General features: G+C 36.7%; 1 pseudogene; it reads left to right on the top strand.

Moving 5' to 3' along the window:
* Positions 1-6,019: 6,019 nt before the first annotated feature.
* LOC115857414 (NEDD8-activating enzyme E1 regulatory subunit pseudogene) lies at positions 6,020-10,863 on the top strand (annotated as a pseudogene).
* The last annotated feature ends 7,266 nt before the right edge of the window (positions 10,864-18,129 follow it).

Genomic DNA, 18,129 nt, shown 5'->3' with positions numbered 1-18,129 from the left:
TCTAATTGCAATCAATGAGGAATAATGGCTGGTAAGATAGACAGCTGAGACCACTGATAGTGGCCCTTGATTCATTGAGGGTGGTCATTATTGAAGACAAGACAACATGGTTGGATCAGACATATCTCTTGGGTCCTAAGTTCCTAAAAGACAACACAGATCACAAAGAATGGGAAAGGATGAAAGGGATGTTCTGACAGTACTATTAAGAGCTAATACTCTACTGTGAGGTGATGGATGTGTTAATTAACTCAGTAGTGAGAATCCTTTTACAACACAGATGTACATCAAGTCATCACTTTCTGCACTTTAAATATATCACAATTCTACTTGTCAATTATACTCAGTAAAGCTGATAAACAAACAAACACTCTTGAATCAACTGGGTGTCACTGAAAGAAAGGAAATAGGGATTGAGCAACCTACCAATGGACACGCAAACTATTAACCTCCAAATGTATATTCTACTTTTACTACTAATATTAACTCATAAACAGTTTATCCTGTCATTAGAATCTTTACATACACAATGACTTACATATAATTCCATCGTTTCCTGTATTTGCCTCGCCGTAAAAACAGTTTGGAAACATTGATCTCTCCTACATCTCCTTACATCCTACCTATAGTTCTCATCATCTTCTTAACCATTCACCTTTATTGTACCTTCAAGTAACCTCAAAATGTGTGCTCTCTTCTTACTAGACTGTCTTTTGCAAACTTAAATGTTTGATGCAAGGAAGAAAATACAGGAAAATTAGAAGTTTTTTTTAACTTTATTTTTTTAAGAAAGCCAGTTACAGGTTCATGGGAACAAACAGCTAGTAACCAACTAAACAAGGGAAAGTCTATAACACAAATCCTGTTTAATAGGACTAGCAAGGTCTGGGGTCATGAAAGGTAGAAGAACAGTTTCACTATGAAACTAGCGACTGTTTATGTTTATAGAGTAGCAGAGTCATCTCAAGAAAATAGGGTCACAATTCCAAACAAGCTACTGCCCTGACCTTGTTAGCCTGCTTACAAATGCCTTATTATTCATTTCACCTATGTTAGCTTTTTACAAGTTCTCAGAGCAACTTTATAAAGCAGATATCGTTCCAACTTTACAGAAGGGGAAACATAAACTGATTGTTTGACTGGATCCTCACCATTTGGTTTTTTAGCTCAGAAAGCATCTGCTTAAAAATGTCTTTCTTCAACACCTTATCCATCACTACCAACCGTTTCTTTAATCTGCATCATATAACTCTCTTATTTTTCTGTTACAAGTCTCATTTTATATTACATTTAAATTTATTTATTTTTTGGTCTGTCTCTACCATACAAATATGTAAACTGTTTGAGGGTACAGTATGCATTTGTCTTGGTTTCTTCTGTTTTCCCGGAGCCAAGAATGATAACTGGCCCATAATCAGCACTCAGCATTTATTTTGGAGAGATCAAACACCGAGGTTTTGTGGACTGCAGAGATGTGACTACATGTAACAGGAGAATTCAGAAACATACATAAGTTTAGAATCAGGCATTTAAATTTAGCCTGGTATTTCTTTTATGGAAAATATGATACATTTAGGGAAAACTGTGTAATTTTTTAAGTGACAGAATTTGAGGAATAAAAAGTTTAATAACTGTATTTTTTTTTTTTAAGAAGATGTTTGGGGTAGGAGTTTATTAATTAATTAATTTATTTTTGCTGTGTTGGGTCTTCGTTTCTGCGCGAGGGCTTTCTCTAGTCTGTGGCAAGCCGGGGCCACTCTTCATCGCGGTGCACAGGCCTCTCACTGTCGCGGCCTCTCTTGTTGCGGAGCACAGGCTCCAGACATGCAGGCTCAGTAGTTGTGGCTCGCGGGCCTAGTTGCTCCGCGGCACGTGGGATCTTCCCAGACCAGGGCTCGAACCCGTGTCCCCTGCATTAGCAGGCAGTCTCTCAACCACCGCGCCACCAGGGAAGCCCAATAACTGTAATTTTCCTGTACTTATGTGACAATTTTGTCTAGTTGCAGAGTGAAATGCAGTAAAAATCATTGTGCTGGCAATGAAATTAGCAAGTATATCAAAGTTCCTTGATCCTTTTATTTATTACATTTCAAAAATGCCGCTCGTCACACACTGCAAAATATCTTCATGTAATATGAACACATCTTCCAGGTCATTTTTGCAAATGTGGATAATAAAATTCATTGTTTTCCTTTTTGCTACTAGCATGATATACTCTCATGCTATTGGTGCTTTAAAAAATGTTGGACATGGGCCAAGTCGTAATCAAGTAAAAATATTTAGGCTAGGCTAGATAATTCAGATAATTTAGATTAGGCTAGATAATTTCCCAAGCACTTTAAGTGGCTGCAACTTAGTTCTCTTAAACAGCATTGGCTCCATTCCCGTCAATAGACTGGCATAATAGAGATAACTGTCAATGGGAAATTTTTCAAAAAATCCTTTCAGACATTGACAAGATGAATGACCTGTCTTGCAGGTGCACTATGTTCAGGTTCTTTGTGTCTAGTAAACAGACACCACAAGTGGTTTCCTGTCAGGCAGGTGCCAATGAAAAGTTTTCTTTTGCCTTTTTGAGAATAGGTAATTCACTTCATTAACTAAGCAGAAAAAATATCAGGCCCATTTTGTTTCTACACCACAGGTAACAAGTGATTTTTTAATAACAGACATAGTTCTAGGGTCCCCACATATCACATATCCCTTTAGATTTAATAACTAGTATACCTAACAGCCACAGACATTAGGATTTGAAAATATTTGTTTTAAAAGGATAAGTTTGATCACTCTGTAGGAAGTAACACTTAAGCCTTAAAAACAAATTTCTTCCAAAAAGTGATAGGAGTTAGAGGAGAGCATATTAAAAATGGAAAAAAAGAATTTGTTTGTTTCAGTCCTCAAATCTTTACTGAGTACTGGCCAGATGCTATGTCCTATGTTATACAATGTCTATCAGGTCTTTTTGTGAGTTATTTCTACTTTCCCTTCAGGCCTCAGATGAGGAATCTTGTCCACAGAGAAGCCTTCCAAGAGTGGACCTTGTATTGTTTCATTCCCTTGTCATATATCCCTATACCCACCTTTATGAATCAATTATGAATATTATCATTGTTAATTTACAATGTGCGCGTTTCCCAACTCTCTGTAAGGTTCCAGAGATTAGAAACCGGGTCTGTTTTGTTTATCAACCCATCCCCAGTACCTATTACTGATTGCCATAAAACAGTTGCTCAATTGTTTCAGTATATGTATCTTGCATAAATGCAAATAATGAAAAATAAAATAATAATACGTAAATGTAGATCTGCTATAAGATACAGTAGGGGCCTATGACTTATATAAACCCTGGTACCTGTAAAAGTCAGGAAAATTTTCATAGGGAGAAGACAATATAATTTACTTTGCAAAGAAGGTAATCAGGGCCAAGCAGATATAAGGGCAGTAGAAAGGAAATAAGGGTGTAAGCCCAGAATGTATGGAAATCTACAAACTGGAGCATAGACTGTGAGGTACAGAAGTGCCAGGAAATAAATCCAGGGAAGCAACGCTTTCCAGTGGTCAAACAGCAGTGACAGTGGCAGCTGCCACATCACTCCCACATTTCCATATACTGTGCCAGGAAAGAAGCAGTGGACCCAATGGATTTCAACAGTTTAATATTCACTCTGCAGCAGGCAGCATGAGCTTCGTGTTTCTTTTCCCCTGTCCCCAAGTCCCATGGGGAAGATAGGAAGCGGGCCCAGGTGAACAATGCACAGTGGATCTATAATACAACTGAGGAACCCTAGCTTTGTAACCCCACACCCCCATTTTTATAAAGAGAAACCTGAACAACCTTTGCCTCGCAGGGAGGCATTATCTTTATTATCCTAGTTCAGAAATATATCTGCCTTCTGACCAAGAGGGAGAGACTACCTCTAGCTTCCGCAGCTGTCTGCTATGCAAACCTCCTTGGGAACAAACTCTGTCACAAGGTAATGTAGAAATGTCTTGGAGAGAACTGTTTCTCAACAGTGGTGAGAATACATTTTTGAAAAGGCTTCTTTATTCATTAAGACATTTTAATTTATATTTTTCTGGTGATGGGGAAATAATGACTAACCGAATGTGAGTGAAAAGTGGTACTATATTTCTAGATGAGAGAGTTAAAAAAATGTTCTCATCAAGGATGATAGGTGAGTAGTAGTTGCCTCATATCTCAAATACCCAAACACTAAATGCCTAGAGTATCCAACCAATTTAGTCACTGGACCTATCTTTTGAGATATATGCATAGAAACTCTAGTGGAATGTAAATTTATAGTGATGACTAGAGTTCAAAACTTTTCTGGGTTTCTTTAGAATTTTGTGTGTGTCAATTCACACTTTGAATTACTTCACATTTTATAGCACATAAAATCTTTATGGCATGTAATGTGATTCTTTTGTTCATATCACCTTCCCAAAAGCCAGATTTCCTTTCGTCTTCCAAATTTCAATAAGAGATGTTTTTTTTCTCCTTGAGATGACTTATTTCAAAACAGTAACTTTTTATGAACAACTATGTCTATTACAAAGTTAAGTTTCAGAGTTGCTTTACACTTAGATCTTCTCCTAGTAAAAATGTTCCCACAGTGAAGATTTTCTCTTTGAAACGTTAATAAAGCTGAGGAGATGATGTTAGGTGTAGAAAATGAGAGCTATATTCTTTGCTTTCTAGACAGGTATTAAATTAAAATTAATCATGGGCTTCCCTGGTGGCACAGTGGTTGAGAGTCCGCCTGCCGATGCAGGGGACACGGGTTCGTGCCCCGGTCCGGGAAGATCCCACATGCCGCGGAGCGGCTGGGCCCGTGAGCCACGGCTGCTGAGCCTGCGCGTCCGGAGCCTGTGCTCTGCAACGGGAGAGGCCACAACAGTGAGAGACCTGCGTACCGCAAAAAAAAAAAAAAAAAAAAAATTAATCATAAATTTAATTCACCAGAGATGGTGGATGTTTGAAGCAAATGAGAATGAAAATGGGTCTAATTCACCCATTTGACATTTATTTAGTGTTTTATATAGTCTACGCCTTCTCATGTTTTCGTGGAATCACAAGAAAAGAATAATTCTTGGTGTATACCCTCAGGGAGCCTTCAGCATAGTGATATAAACAAAAGGAAGAAACCCTTTTTAAAAAGCACGGAAACCTTGAATACGTTAATACACACAGTAGAATAAGAAGTTTCTCCCCATGGAGTTTTATACAAAGTTGTTTAGCAGAGAACCAGAATGAGATATTGGTTTTGAGGTATGAGTAGAGATTAATAGAGTCTGAAAGGAATGATAGAAAGAATGGTGTGTCACATTAAAGGAAATATGTGAAGATGTGTGTTAGTTTAAGGAAATCCTAGAATGTGTGTGAGGGGGAGGGCTGGGATTACAAGCTGAAGGAGTCACAGGAAAGGGACAGGATATGAGACGACAAAGTTAGGTTGGAGCAGGTCACAAATGTCCTTGGATGCCTTGCTGCACAAGCGCTTTGATTTTATTTTTTTAGAGGTGACATAAATCAACAAGAAACTTTTGACCCCTGTTCTAAAAAGGGTAATTCAAAAATATTGTGGGAGTGTTTTGGGAGGAGACAAACCTGGATGCAAGGTAGGACTCCAGTTGAAATTGGAACATTAGAAGTGAGAACTGTGAAAAAATAAGGCATTGGAATGTATTTCCAAAATTGATAATATTTGGTAACTGGCTGGGGTATGAGTATGAAAACAGAAGTAAGAAAGATCATGAGATCTGGAGTTCAAACTAGAAATAGATTAGTATTTTGGGGAGACTGAAAATGAATTCGAAAGTAGGATAACATGAAAAAGAGCTTAGAGTTCATCCAAGTTGTCATCCAGATGCCTTAATGCATTCTATGAAGCAGAAAACTTTATTTAATGTGACTGTGTATTAGTAACTTCACTGGAAGGTCTAAACCTAGAAAACAGATATGAACAATCTGATTCATGTCCCTCTTTGCACTTAATCAATGAAATTGCAAATCAACAAAATGGAGTGTAAATAACTTGGCAGTTTTTCTAATAGTGTTGTGAGACTAATTATCAATAAAATCAATGTATTGTATACCAGAAATATCCTATTGAAACTTTGCAAAATCAAAACAAACAAATCATGTGTTTATTTTCTTCCCTCGTGAAGGAGGAAATGATTGTTTCGTCAATGTAATTGATATATCATTATGTGAAGTATAGTAATAACAATTGTACACCTTTCTCAGTGCTGGAGCACTGCCTAGAAAATAGTGTGTCCTTAATAAGCATTTGCATGAAAGAAAAACTCAGTTCTCCAGATGTTATCTGCAGACTCTAGTATGTCAGTAGAATTTAAAATTTTACACACGACCTTTGATAATTCAAGTTATTCTTGTGTTAACTATTTTAACATCTGATATTAAGCTTATAATTGCATAAAAGTCTTTAAAGGTGCTCAGTAACTTTTTGTTTGAGGTCACATTTCCCAATAGCTGAACTCAGGCCCAGCCCAGGAGAATTCAAGGATCACAGCGGTTTAGTGTGTCAGTGAAGAGATGGGTGCCCCTCTGTGAGTCTGGCACTGTCTAATCTGGGTTATAAACTAGCAAAGCTCAAATCATACATGCCTTCCCTGCTCAGACTCAGATCTACTCAGAGAATGTGCCTCTACCTTAAACATGAAAACTCCTAGTAATTCCTCACCCCTACAGGGCTGGGTTTGTTCAAAACTGGTATGACAATTTGGCATTTGGAGAGTGTGAATTAGGATAAGGGAAAGTCAGTAACCTTGAGTTATGAGGTCATGATTTACAGAATACCGATAAGAGATCTTGGCTCCAGAGGAACTGTATTTATTTGAATCCTGGTACTGCCAGTTACTCATTGTAAGTATCTAGGATACAACAGACTTGTCTGATCATTCCAAAATAATAGTTGGTGTTAATTATATGCCAATTATCATCCTTGGCCCAAGGAATACAGAAGAAAACAAGACAAATGCATTCTGTACCCTCAGAGAGTTTACATTCTTATGGTAGAGATAACCAAAAAAAAAAGAGTTAAATGAAATATAAAATTAATATTGTAGTAAAGAAATTAGAATAATATTACATGATGGAGCAATACAGGAAAGGGAACATATTGAAAGAAAGGCCAATTCAAGTCTCTACTGAAAACCTCTATGGGATTTACTAGGAGCAGGGCATTCAAGGGAAATACCAGGGTACTGTACATCATAGACAATCGGAGTGGGGAGGCATCTGCTAGTCCAGGGCTGCTCTAATAATCACTTACTGAAGACCAAAGATAAAATAATCGAGATGGAGTAAACTGATGAGATACCAAGTTTAATTTTTATTGCATGCTTTTTTTCTTCAGTTGTGCACATATAACATTCCTGACTTGCCCACAGAACGCACCCTGGTTTTAGACAGGACCCACTTCTTTACACTAAAAATTATACTTCATCATTATTACACAGATATGGGGTGATAAGGCAGATACACCAGTATAAATTCAACACCACTCCAGAATACAGAACTCAACATGCCCACCATCCTGTTTGCGGGACACAGATATCCTTCTCCTATGTAGCACACAAGGAACACATCTATTACAACACTTAGGTATTCAAAATTTACATACAATTTCTCTATATATATCCTGTGATACTGTTTGATATTCAATCTGGGACAGAAACTGAAGTATTACTCCCCCCCTTTATATTTTGCTAATATATTTTGAGAGTGCACATTGAGATTAATTATATAAGATATATATTGGTGGTTATGAAGAGTGGTGGTTAAAGCATCTGGAGACTGAAAATAAGCCCATATGTCCTTGACTTAAGAGGGTTTTTTAAAGCTGATCAAAACTGATCAAAAAAAAAAAAAAAAAAGGCAAGTATCTCCTTGAAGCCATTAAAGAAGAGGTTCTTTACACACACCACATATGCATGTACTACTTTCTGGGCAGTGTATATTGTTGAGACAAACGATAATAAAATGATTTGTCAAACTTATGCACCAAGGACAAATAACAAAATACTAAGAAATCCAATTTAATTGTCTTTCAAAAGCTGAACTCCTGATTAAACTGGTTATTATCTGTGATGATTTTAAAAATTTCTCTCAACATGGACAAAACACAGTATAGAAAATACTTCCAGCAAAAAAAAGTGACATTGGTTATGAGAACTAAAAACTGATGTTTTTTTCATATTCCTTTTATTTAAATTCATGGCACTGAATTTATGATAAAATTATAAAAATAATAGAGATTCACTAACGTCACCATATTAACAAGCACATTTGGTTTTAATATAATAATGGATATATGAACACATTTCCATTCTGAATTATGCAAGTACAGTTGACCCCTGAACAACTCGGGGGTTAGGGGCATGAATCCCCTGCATAGTCGAAAATCCAAGGATAACTTTTGACTCCCCCAAAACTTAACTACCAATAGCCTACTGTTGACTGGAAGCCACATAACATAAACAGTCAATTAACACATATTTTGTATGTTATATGTATTATATATGAATTCTTCCAGCAAAGTAAGCTAGAGAAAATAAAATGTTCTTAAGGAAATCATAAGAAAGACAAAATACATTTATAGTACTATACTGTATTTATCTATACTGTAAGTTTACTTTGCCTGTTTATAAGATGAATTGTCTGTCGGTACCTACATCAACATTGTCTTATACGATACAAAACACTGTAGATGTTATACATATTACTAACACCAGACATAAGAAAGGGAAAAGATAATGTGAAAAAAATCATATTTATTTACAGATATAATGATTCCTGCATTGATAATGAACAAGTAGCAATATGATTGCTTTATGGTAGCCTAACGCCAACTGCCAAATGACTACATGACAAAGGTATAAGTTGAAGATTCTTTGTAGTTTAGAGAGTTTACACAATTTATACTGGAGATTTCATTATCTATCACAAAATGGTCTTGAAATGAAATCAGAATTGAAGAGGTTTTTTGTTTTTGTTTTTTTTCCCCAAGATAACTAGTTTATTCTTATCCCTTTGGGACCTTTCTTTCTCACCTGTGGGGCTCAGTAAACAAGAATATCAAGGAAACATTCAATATCAATGGAATAACCAAACATATGGACAGAAATGTTCACAGTGATATTTCATTTCTATCTCACCCTGTACTGCATTAAAATATTAAAAATGGATTTCACTGTATCAAATCAACATGCTGTACACCTTAAACTTATACAATGTTATATGTCAATTACATCTCAATAAAGCTGGAAAAAAAGAAAAGCGTTTCTGATTAAAAAAATACTGCAGGAGGTGATTGTGGCACTTTTCAGTGTCTTGGCTTTTTTCTGGGGGACAGGGTTACTGGGTTTATGGAGTAATCATGGGCGAGATTATGGAGTAATCATGGAGTAATTAGTGTTTGCTCATGTTTGCCTAATAAATACAACAGCCACAGGAACCGCAATTCTTAAGAACTTGGTACTCTCAGTACTGACTCATTTACAATTATTGATGGATATCAGATAAGCAGAGATGTTGAAAACATTTTTTCTTACAAAGAAGCAATATCAGCAAGAACCAAGATCAAGTTGTCATGGAATTCTCATAACAATTAAATGACAATGGGTCTGAAAGTTTGTGGAAGTGAGTTTAGAAAATCTTCTGAACAATGACCTTTCTTTTTCATGTAGCTTTACTACTATGGTTGCAGCTAGGCTCCCCAAAAGTACATTACTACCTTTGGCTGATGTCCTCTGGGGTTCTTAAATGGCTCTTTTAATCTGTAGAGGTTATACGGCTAGTTGGCTATAGGAGGATCATTATAAAAGAACATCCAGATAATGGAATTTTACCCAGATGATGCACTGTAAGATCTACAACTGGATAAACCATTTCCTGAGCTGAGAGAACATTTTCAGTCTTATGATTTGGATCATACGGGGAGAAAAGGTCCATAGCCACACTCCACAGACTATAATCATCGCTAAATATTTAGCACAGTGGAACAGTGAAACAAATGGATGAACACCTAAAATGTATAAAGAAAAAGAGGACTTTAGATACGTGATTAGATAAGGGGTTCTAAAGAATGAAATTGGGGCTCCAGAAGTGAATTTTGAAGAAGATATTAAAAATACAAACACAGCAATAAATATAACTCAGACTCTAATCAATATTGAAGATATATTTAATGATGATTGCTGCTTGAATATCAGCAAATAGACACCATCCTTTTGGATTTCAGCTTATGCCTTAAATGACTGTGTGGCCAAGGAGGACCAAAGATGCCTGTTTGAGGCATAACTTCCTACATGATTGCAGATTTTGGTGCGTATATATAAAACTGCAAAATGTTTACAGTGTTAAAGCGAAGAAAGAGATGCTTCTTCTGTGAATGATTATGTTGACAAAGTACTGCAGTCCATAGGCCAAGCAATGGAAGCTGTTTCAGAGAAAGAATTAAATTTTTTCTGCAGTAATTCTTCATTTCTTGGAGTTGGTAAATGTTGATCTTTAACTAAAAAATGTGGTTTGGACACAATTAATAAAGATGGAATCATTTCCAGTACGAACATTCCAGATAACGAGACAGTACTGTACTTAATGTTATGGGCTGTTGACAGATTTCATAAAGGACATAGTAGACATCCAGGGGTATCTATTAGGTTGAAGAAAACATAGGAAAGTCTTGTTTCACTTGTTTCCTTTAGGAATATAGGTTATCTGTAATGGTGAAAGATGATTATGTCCACAAATTGTGTTGTTATGGAACTGCTGAGCCACACATGATTACTGCTGCCCAACGGGTTACAACAGTTACCACTGAACATTGCCATTTTTAATAACCTACTTGTATCTGCATGTCATAAACTTCAGGAACTTCCTCATTATAAAAGAAGCACCCAGTGCAGTGTGTTAATAATCAAAATTATAATTGTCTTCAGATTGTGCGCAAGTCTATAAAATTCAAAGGGAAAACTTCTAAATTGTTGTTTTCTTAATAATCCTTTTTCTCACTTGTAAAAAGAAAAAAAATGTATTTCAAGTTATTCTGCTATCTAATGACACACAAAGGACTGGTACTATACTATACTCTTTATCATAATAAAGAGTAAACAATTTGGATGAAAACCTCAAGCCCACATTCCTAATGAGGGAATTTGATAATGGTGGGGGAAAAGGAGAAATGATCACTTTTCTTCCTTGAATCACTCTGTCTTTGCTTGATTTTTTGGATCCCATCCTCACTTGATTTTCTTCTTACACTCTTTTTTTTTGTTTTTTTTTGCGGTACGCGGGCCTCTCACTGTTGTGGCCTCTCCTGTTGCGGAGCACAGGCTCCAGACGCGCAGGCTCAGCGGCCATGTCTCACGGGCCCTGCTGCCCCGCGGCATGTGGGATCTTCCTGGACCGGGGCACGAACCCGTGTCCCCTGCATCGGCAGGTGGACTCTCAACCACTGCGCCACCAGGGAAGCCCCTCTTCTTACACTCTCACTGTTCTTTCTCAGTGTCCTTGGAAAGTTCTTCCTCACATTGCTGACATCAAAAAATTGCAATGCTCTGGGGCTTCATTCATGGACACTGTTCTCTCTTCTGCCTACATGCATACCTTAGGTGATATAATCCAATTGCTTTACTTTGAGTACCACCTTCAAAGGAATAAATCCAGATGCACACTTTAAATCCACCCTGCCTCCCTGCGTTCTGAGTATACTATGTAACTGTCAAGACGCGGTGGTTTCATCTTGGGTCAACCTGGCCAATCTGGGATAATATTTCCCATAATTCCCTACTATGTATATTTCCAAGTTAGGGTAGACCACAGAAGAAAATGAGATTTGAAAGTAAAGCCATGGACATTAAGTACTGAATGTGCCTGGTGCTGCCGCAGCTCACACACATTTCACTAGTCTGCTGGCTCACCTTGTTAATGAGGAAGGTCACACTATCCAATCCTTTCTGGCTGCCATTGCATTTTCTCTTGTCAACTTCTCTGGTTTAGGCCAAGCACGTCATGCATCTCTGTAGCAAAGTGATCCAGCTTCTTCTGCAAGGCAACCCTCATCATCGAGGTTAGAGGGAGTGAGAGAGAGACACATGTTCTGATTTGTTCTCACAGGTTTTCTTTTGTCATCGTAGGTTGTTCCATGCTGTTTCAGGGCTCATTTTGTACTGTTTACTTTCTCTTGCCGTCTGTTTTCTCCCCAACTGCCAATGCTGCTGCAGAACAGTGATTTTAGGACCACGCCAGATGCAAAGATTACAGCTTTCCAAAAAATTCTTCATCAGTTCCAACAATTTTGGAAGTCTAATCTCTAGAATGCGCCCCTTCTTCCCTACCATTCTTACTGGTCCTGACTCCCTAATTGAATCCTAACTGATGTGCTACTTGACACTCAGTACCTACTTGGCCTCTCAAATGCAATATATCCAAAACTGAAATTCTGACATTCCTCTACCACAAAATTTCTCTTTCTAATTTTCTCCAACATACATATAGCACCTTGATCTTTCTTTCTATTAAAGCCAAAAGTCTTGGTGTCACTCCCAATACCTCCCAGTACCACTCATACTCATATTCTACATTTCAGAAAATATTTTCAGTCTACGTTTAAAATGTATCTAGAATCCAACCTCTTTCTGTCCTCTTCATGGTACCCCATTCTATCCCAAGTAAATCATGTCTCACTGGGATGATTATATCAGTCTCCTAATTTGCCTTCCAGCATCTATTGCTGCTCCTAAGTCTATTACCAACTCACCAGACAGAGTAAGGCTGTTAGAAAACAAATAAGATAGTGTTACTTATTTGTTCAGAACCTCCTAAGGCTTCCCATCTCAGAGTAAAAGCAAAAGTTCATACTCTGATTCAAAAGGCTTTACTTCATCTGGCGCCATCGTTATTCTCCTCATATTCTTATTCATTATTCTTCCCTCTGGCTTACCTCATCTACCCATACGGACCTCTCCTCATACCAGGCATTCTCCTGTCTCAGGATGTGCATGCTTGCTTTCCCCTCTGCCTGGAATGCTTTTTACAGACAGCAACACAACTTGTCCTTCACTTCCTTCCAGACTTTTTCTTGAAATCTTCCAGAACAACAACTTTAAAATTACAACCCCTATCCCCTCATAAAGTATCTTCCTTCCCTGCTATATATTTTTGTTCTTAGCACTTAATACTGATTAAAATAATGTACATATATTTTACTTATTTATTTTATGTGTCATCTATTATATTACAAATTTGATGTGGGTAAAGATATCGGTTGTTCTGTCCGATAGTGTAAACTAAGTCCACAGTACCAAGTCTGCCAAATAGTAGGCCCTCAATAAATATTGTTGGATGGATAAAGAAATAGTAGTGTTACAATTAATACAGTGGCATAAGTCCATTAGGTCCTGAAAAAAAAAAAAAAGAGGCTACTGTCATGGTATGGCATAGCTCCATGAAGAGACCTGTGTAATTTTGTCTGTCATGTTGAACCATATGAATTTCTAAGTCTTTTTGATTTATATGAATAGAATTTCATGTGGTTCAACCAATATGTAAAATGAGATCCTACAAAATATATGGCAGGCTGGGTAAACTGCCTATGAATAATATTAGTCAGTTGTTGTGCTTTGTTTCTCAATGCTGATTGCTTTTCACTGCTGATAGTTTACAAATATAGTTCCCAAGTTCTAAAATCTACATACTAAGTGGATATCAGTAACTCTAATGATTAGATAGGTTGCCAAATATTCAGAACCCAATCAGTTGTGATTCAGCTGCACCTCTGCAATTGCCTACAGGATAAATGCTGCCATTGATATTTTAATGGTACAAAGCTTAACTCTGGCATCCATGAGCTTTTTCAGCATCACGAACAGTGATCATTAAATGTCTTTTTCTTGTATTGTAGAAATATAAAAAGAAAAACATCAATACATCTACTAAAGATTTTGAACATTCAGTCTAGTTCTCATTTCCCCTTTATATTTCCCTTTTAAGTACTTGTCCATTGAACAGATCAGATATTTAATATTGAACAAAACTCTACAGTTTGTCTCTTTCATAGGGGTAAAAAAGAAAATAAGAAAGATTTAGCTCTTTTACTCTCCAGTGGACAATAATTACGAGTTTGATACTCATTAAAAATATCTTTTAAATAATAGGCTAATAGTCACACATCTTCTCCATTACTTATTTTCAATCTACCTTAATAATAAGATGTGGCCATTATATCCAATCTATTTTTACAAGGGCAGAAAAAAATCTACAAGTAAGATAAAAATAAGAAAAAATGGAACATCAGTGCAGAGTTCCTTGAGTCAATAAGGCATGAGAAAGGAAGAAGCGTGTCCTTGTAATTTGGGGAGGCAGTTCTAGATGGCATGCTGAATTGGTAATGGAAAAGAAATGATAAATGGGTGAGCAGCCAAAAAAAGGAAAAAAAAAGAAACATACTGATCTTCTGTGATGTGGTCAGCTAAGTGTTAGTTTTTTTCCATAGCAACTCTATTAGGTAAGTTTTTCTATCCCTGAATAAACTAAAGGTAAGAAACTTGTCTGAGCTATCATGTATATTACACATACAATACACATATTTTATATATTTATACCTTGTCACAAAAATGATTTGAAATAATTTTAAGAAATTGCAGCTAGTGAGCAATGGGAGTTAATTCAGAAGATATCTCTGTTTGATACCAAATATTTTGCTCTGGTAAGTAAATTATGTCATAATTCTTTAGGCAAATGAAAGTGTATCAATGACCAGATAAATATTTATTGCCTTTATTGCTTGCTAGAAAACATACCCCTTATTGGCTTTATCCTTTCTTTTTCTCACTTCTTCACTCCTTTATTGGTATTTCCTCCACTCTCAAATACACTATTTGCACTCAAAGCCTTCTAGGGTATATTTCTAGCAGAAGCCAAACTAAGACACATATTTGGCTTGATGGTCTCAATGGCCAACTCCAGCTCTATTTTTAAATGTCCTCAATACTTCAAAAGAATATGTCTAATGGCCTGACTTAAATGAATCATCTAGTAAATGTTTTCTGAATAAATTAATTGCTCTGGAGAGCTAATATAGACATCTGAAAAAAAAATAAAGAAGCCAGTTAGTACCTTCTGTAACCTTCATATTTTGAGGGAAACATGGCAGAAACTTAGACTTTAACTGAGTGTCCTGGTTGTCTGTCTGCTGCCTTCTCAGTTGACTAATACTAATGCTGCCTTCTCAGTTGACTAATACTTACGCTGCCTCTTTGTCTCCTACATTGCACTTGCCTCCAGTAATTCAATCTCTCAATGCCATTCTCTATTCTCTTGCTCATTTAGTTTGAACAATACCTAAAAAATATTCATTCCTTGAAGTCCTTGAAATTAAACCTTCAGTGCTGGGAATAAAAAGCTCTCTTTAAATTTAATAACACTGCCAGCTTTGAAAGCCTGCTCTAGGCACTGTAGCGAATATTTTTTCATTTTACATTAATAAAATATTGAGGTAGTATAAGATTTATTTTGCAGAACAGTAACAGGCTTAGACAATTTAATAATTTTCCCCCATATGACCCAACTATTAAGTGACAGAGTCAGGTTTCAAACTTAAGCATGTATAACCCAGAGTATTTTCATTATATTATTTTCCAGAAAAACAAATATACTTATGCATACGCACACGCAGTTAAGAACAATTTGTCAACACTTCGCAGTAGGTATTCAGTATCTGTGCCCTTGTAAGTGTTGATGAATAAATACCCAATTAAGGGATCTCCCAGTTTTCCTAGTAACAGATCCATTTTTCATTAGCTGTGTTACATCAAGAGACTTATTTAATTTCTTTAGGTCTCAAAAAACAAAACAAAAGTGAAGAGCAAATACAGTACCCACTTAATGGTACTGGCGTTAGATTTGAATGAAACAGCAAATCTGAAGAGCTTGACATGATCCCTGGAGCATAATACATCACCCCAAACTGGAAACCATTATTGTTAATGATCTGAATAAAAAGTGGTTTAATGGTACATCAAGAAGTCTTTAAAAAGACAGAGGGCATGAGCTATAAAGCTAAGAAGTTCTATTTCTAGAATAGGGAAATAATGCTCCCCTATTATCCTTGCTTAATAAAATTTAGACTCTGTTGGAGATATTTCTAGAAATTCTATCACCGATAGCTTTGATGTGATGGGTAGTATGCTGACCCAGCAGAAGGAACATTTCCTTTGGAGACAATAGCCCACAGAGAATATTGTATTATAAACAAAGGTCCTTTTCACAAATGTAAATGTTGAAGGCAAGCAAATTAAAAAAATAGAAAGAAAACAAGATTTCATGATGTAGCATGAAACAAAGAAGTGTTATTAAGGTTAGATCTACTCTGCACTTACGCTACAAATCATTTTCATTCTGGTGGAAAATGCAGACACAATTCATAATAGTCTTTCTATGATACATTAGACACTAACACTATAACCATAAAGTAAGTGCAAATAAAGCAAAAAATCCATTGTCCTTCCAGGGGAGAATTTGGGAAGGCATTTTAAGCAAAGCAAAGTTGACTGCAAACAGAAAATTGTTTCGAGAAGTTAGTGCATTTTTTAATTTCTCTTATGCTTTGGAAACATTCCAATTGGGCCCTTAGTAAAATTTACATGCATTGAACATCCGTCTAAAATCACAGAGAACAGTACTGGAAGATGCTACTCATCCTCCCAGCATGAACAATGAATTGGAGATGACTGTGTATATATACATGTAGAGTCACTGCTGGGTTGAATGTGAACGTAACATGGGTAGGCTGGACGTGCAAGCGCTTTATCTCTGACTATTCAGTACCCGCTGCCTGAATCGTTGTCCTACATCTCATCTATTCAGCAGACTCGGAAGGTAATATAATGCAATGGACTGGGTTGATTTTGTTAACTCAACTGAATCTGAAGTTAGTGTGTGGCAAACATCATCACGGTACAATACAGTGTGACCCAAGGTCGAAAATGCTAACTCTGTTGTGTAAGACAGGAGGCTGCCTCAAAGCTCCTTCAAAAGGATTTCCAAACAAACACTTTCTGGAAAGCTTTCAGTTTTACCACCTTCAGAGTTTCAGGTATGCATCTGGAGAGGACTGGAGAAGAGCTGAATGGTTTTCTCATTCTCTAGACCACATGTAAATACAGAACTCTGACCTATAACCTGTGGCAACCAGCCCACCCAACCTTTGTAATAATCCACCCAAAATGGACAAAACTTAGTTGGTAACTGTCAGCTTCCTCATTTTTGTCCCCGCTTCCACTTAGCCCTTCCTTACTCAGGAGCAAACACGCTCCCCTACACAGTCACATCGGATGCCTCGCGTCTAGTTAGCCAGTCTTCAGCTTCACCAGGCTAACGACCTCCAATCAGTGCACACCTGAAGCCTTCCCTATTTGTTCCCCCACTACAAAGCTTCCCAACTCCCCTGCCTTTTAGTCTCTGCCAAGTGATGGTGGCTGACCCCTTTGTTAAGCAAACTCTGAATAAATAATTTTTGCTTGGTCTCATTTGGGAAGTATCCATTTATTTTTACAACAGTTTTATTGAAAAGTCTCTATTGTAGCAATCAATCAACAAGATTTTACCAGGGCCTAAGCTAGATTGTAAGAGAGCATTATACTTCATTAATTCTTTCCGAAACACACAAAAACAAAGTTTAATAAAATTTTATTTTGGGATACTAAGTCTCACTGACAGATATTTTATTTAATATTCATGACATCTCTTGAAGATAAATATTATTTACTCCATTTATGGATGAGGAAACTAAGGCTTAGAAGGCTACGTAACTATAATTGGTTTCAAAAAAAAAAAAAAGCTGGGATTTGGCAGAGCTAATATTTGAACACACTTCAAACTGAATCTAGAGCCAAGATCTAAATTACTCCAAGAAGGCAATACAGTGCAGTGATTAAGAGATGAACCCTGATATCAGATGGCCTGGAGTGAGTTTACTAGCTGTAGACACTAGCATAAGCTGCTTCTGCTCTTTGTTCTTTAGTTTTCTCATCTGTAAAAGGATAAAATAATTTCTATCAAAAAGGAATGCTCTGATAATTGAGTTACTTCATAGAAAGCACTTA

The sequence above is a fragment of the Globicephala melas genome, chromosome 8 (genome assembly GCF_963455315.2).
Source record: "Globicephala melas chromosome 8, mGloMel1.2, whole genome shotgun sequence".
NCBI classification, from domain to species: Eukaryota; Metazoa; Chordata; class Mammalia; order Artiodactyla; family Delphinidae; genus Globicephala; species Globicephala melas.
Note: the sequence above shows the minus strand (reverse complement) of the source record. Positions and strands in the feature narration are given on the sequence as shown.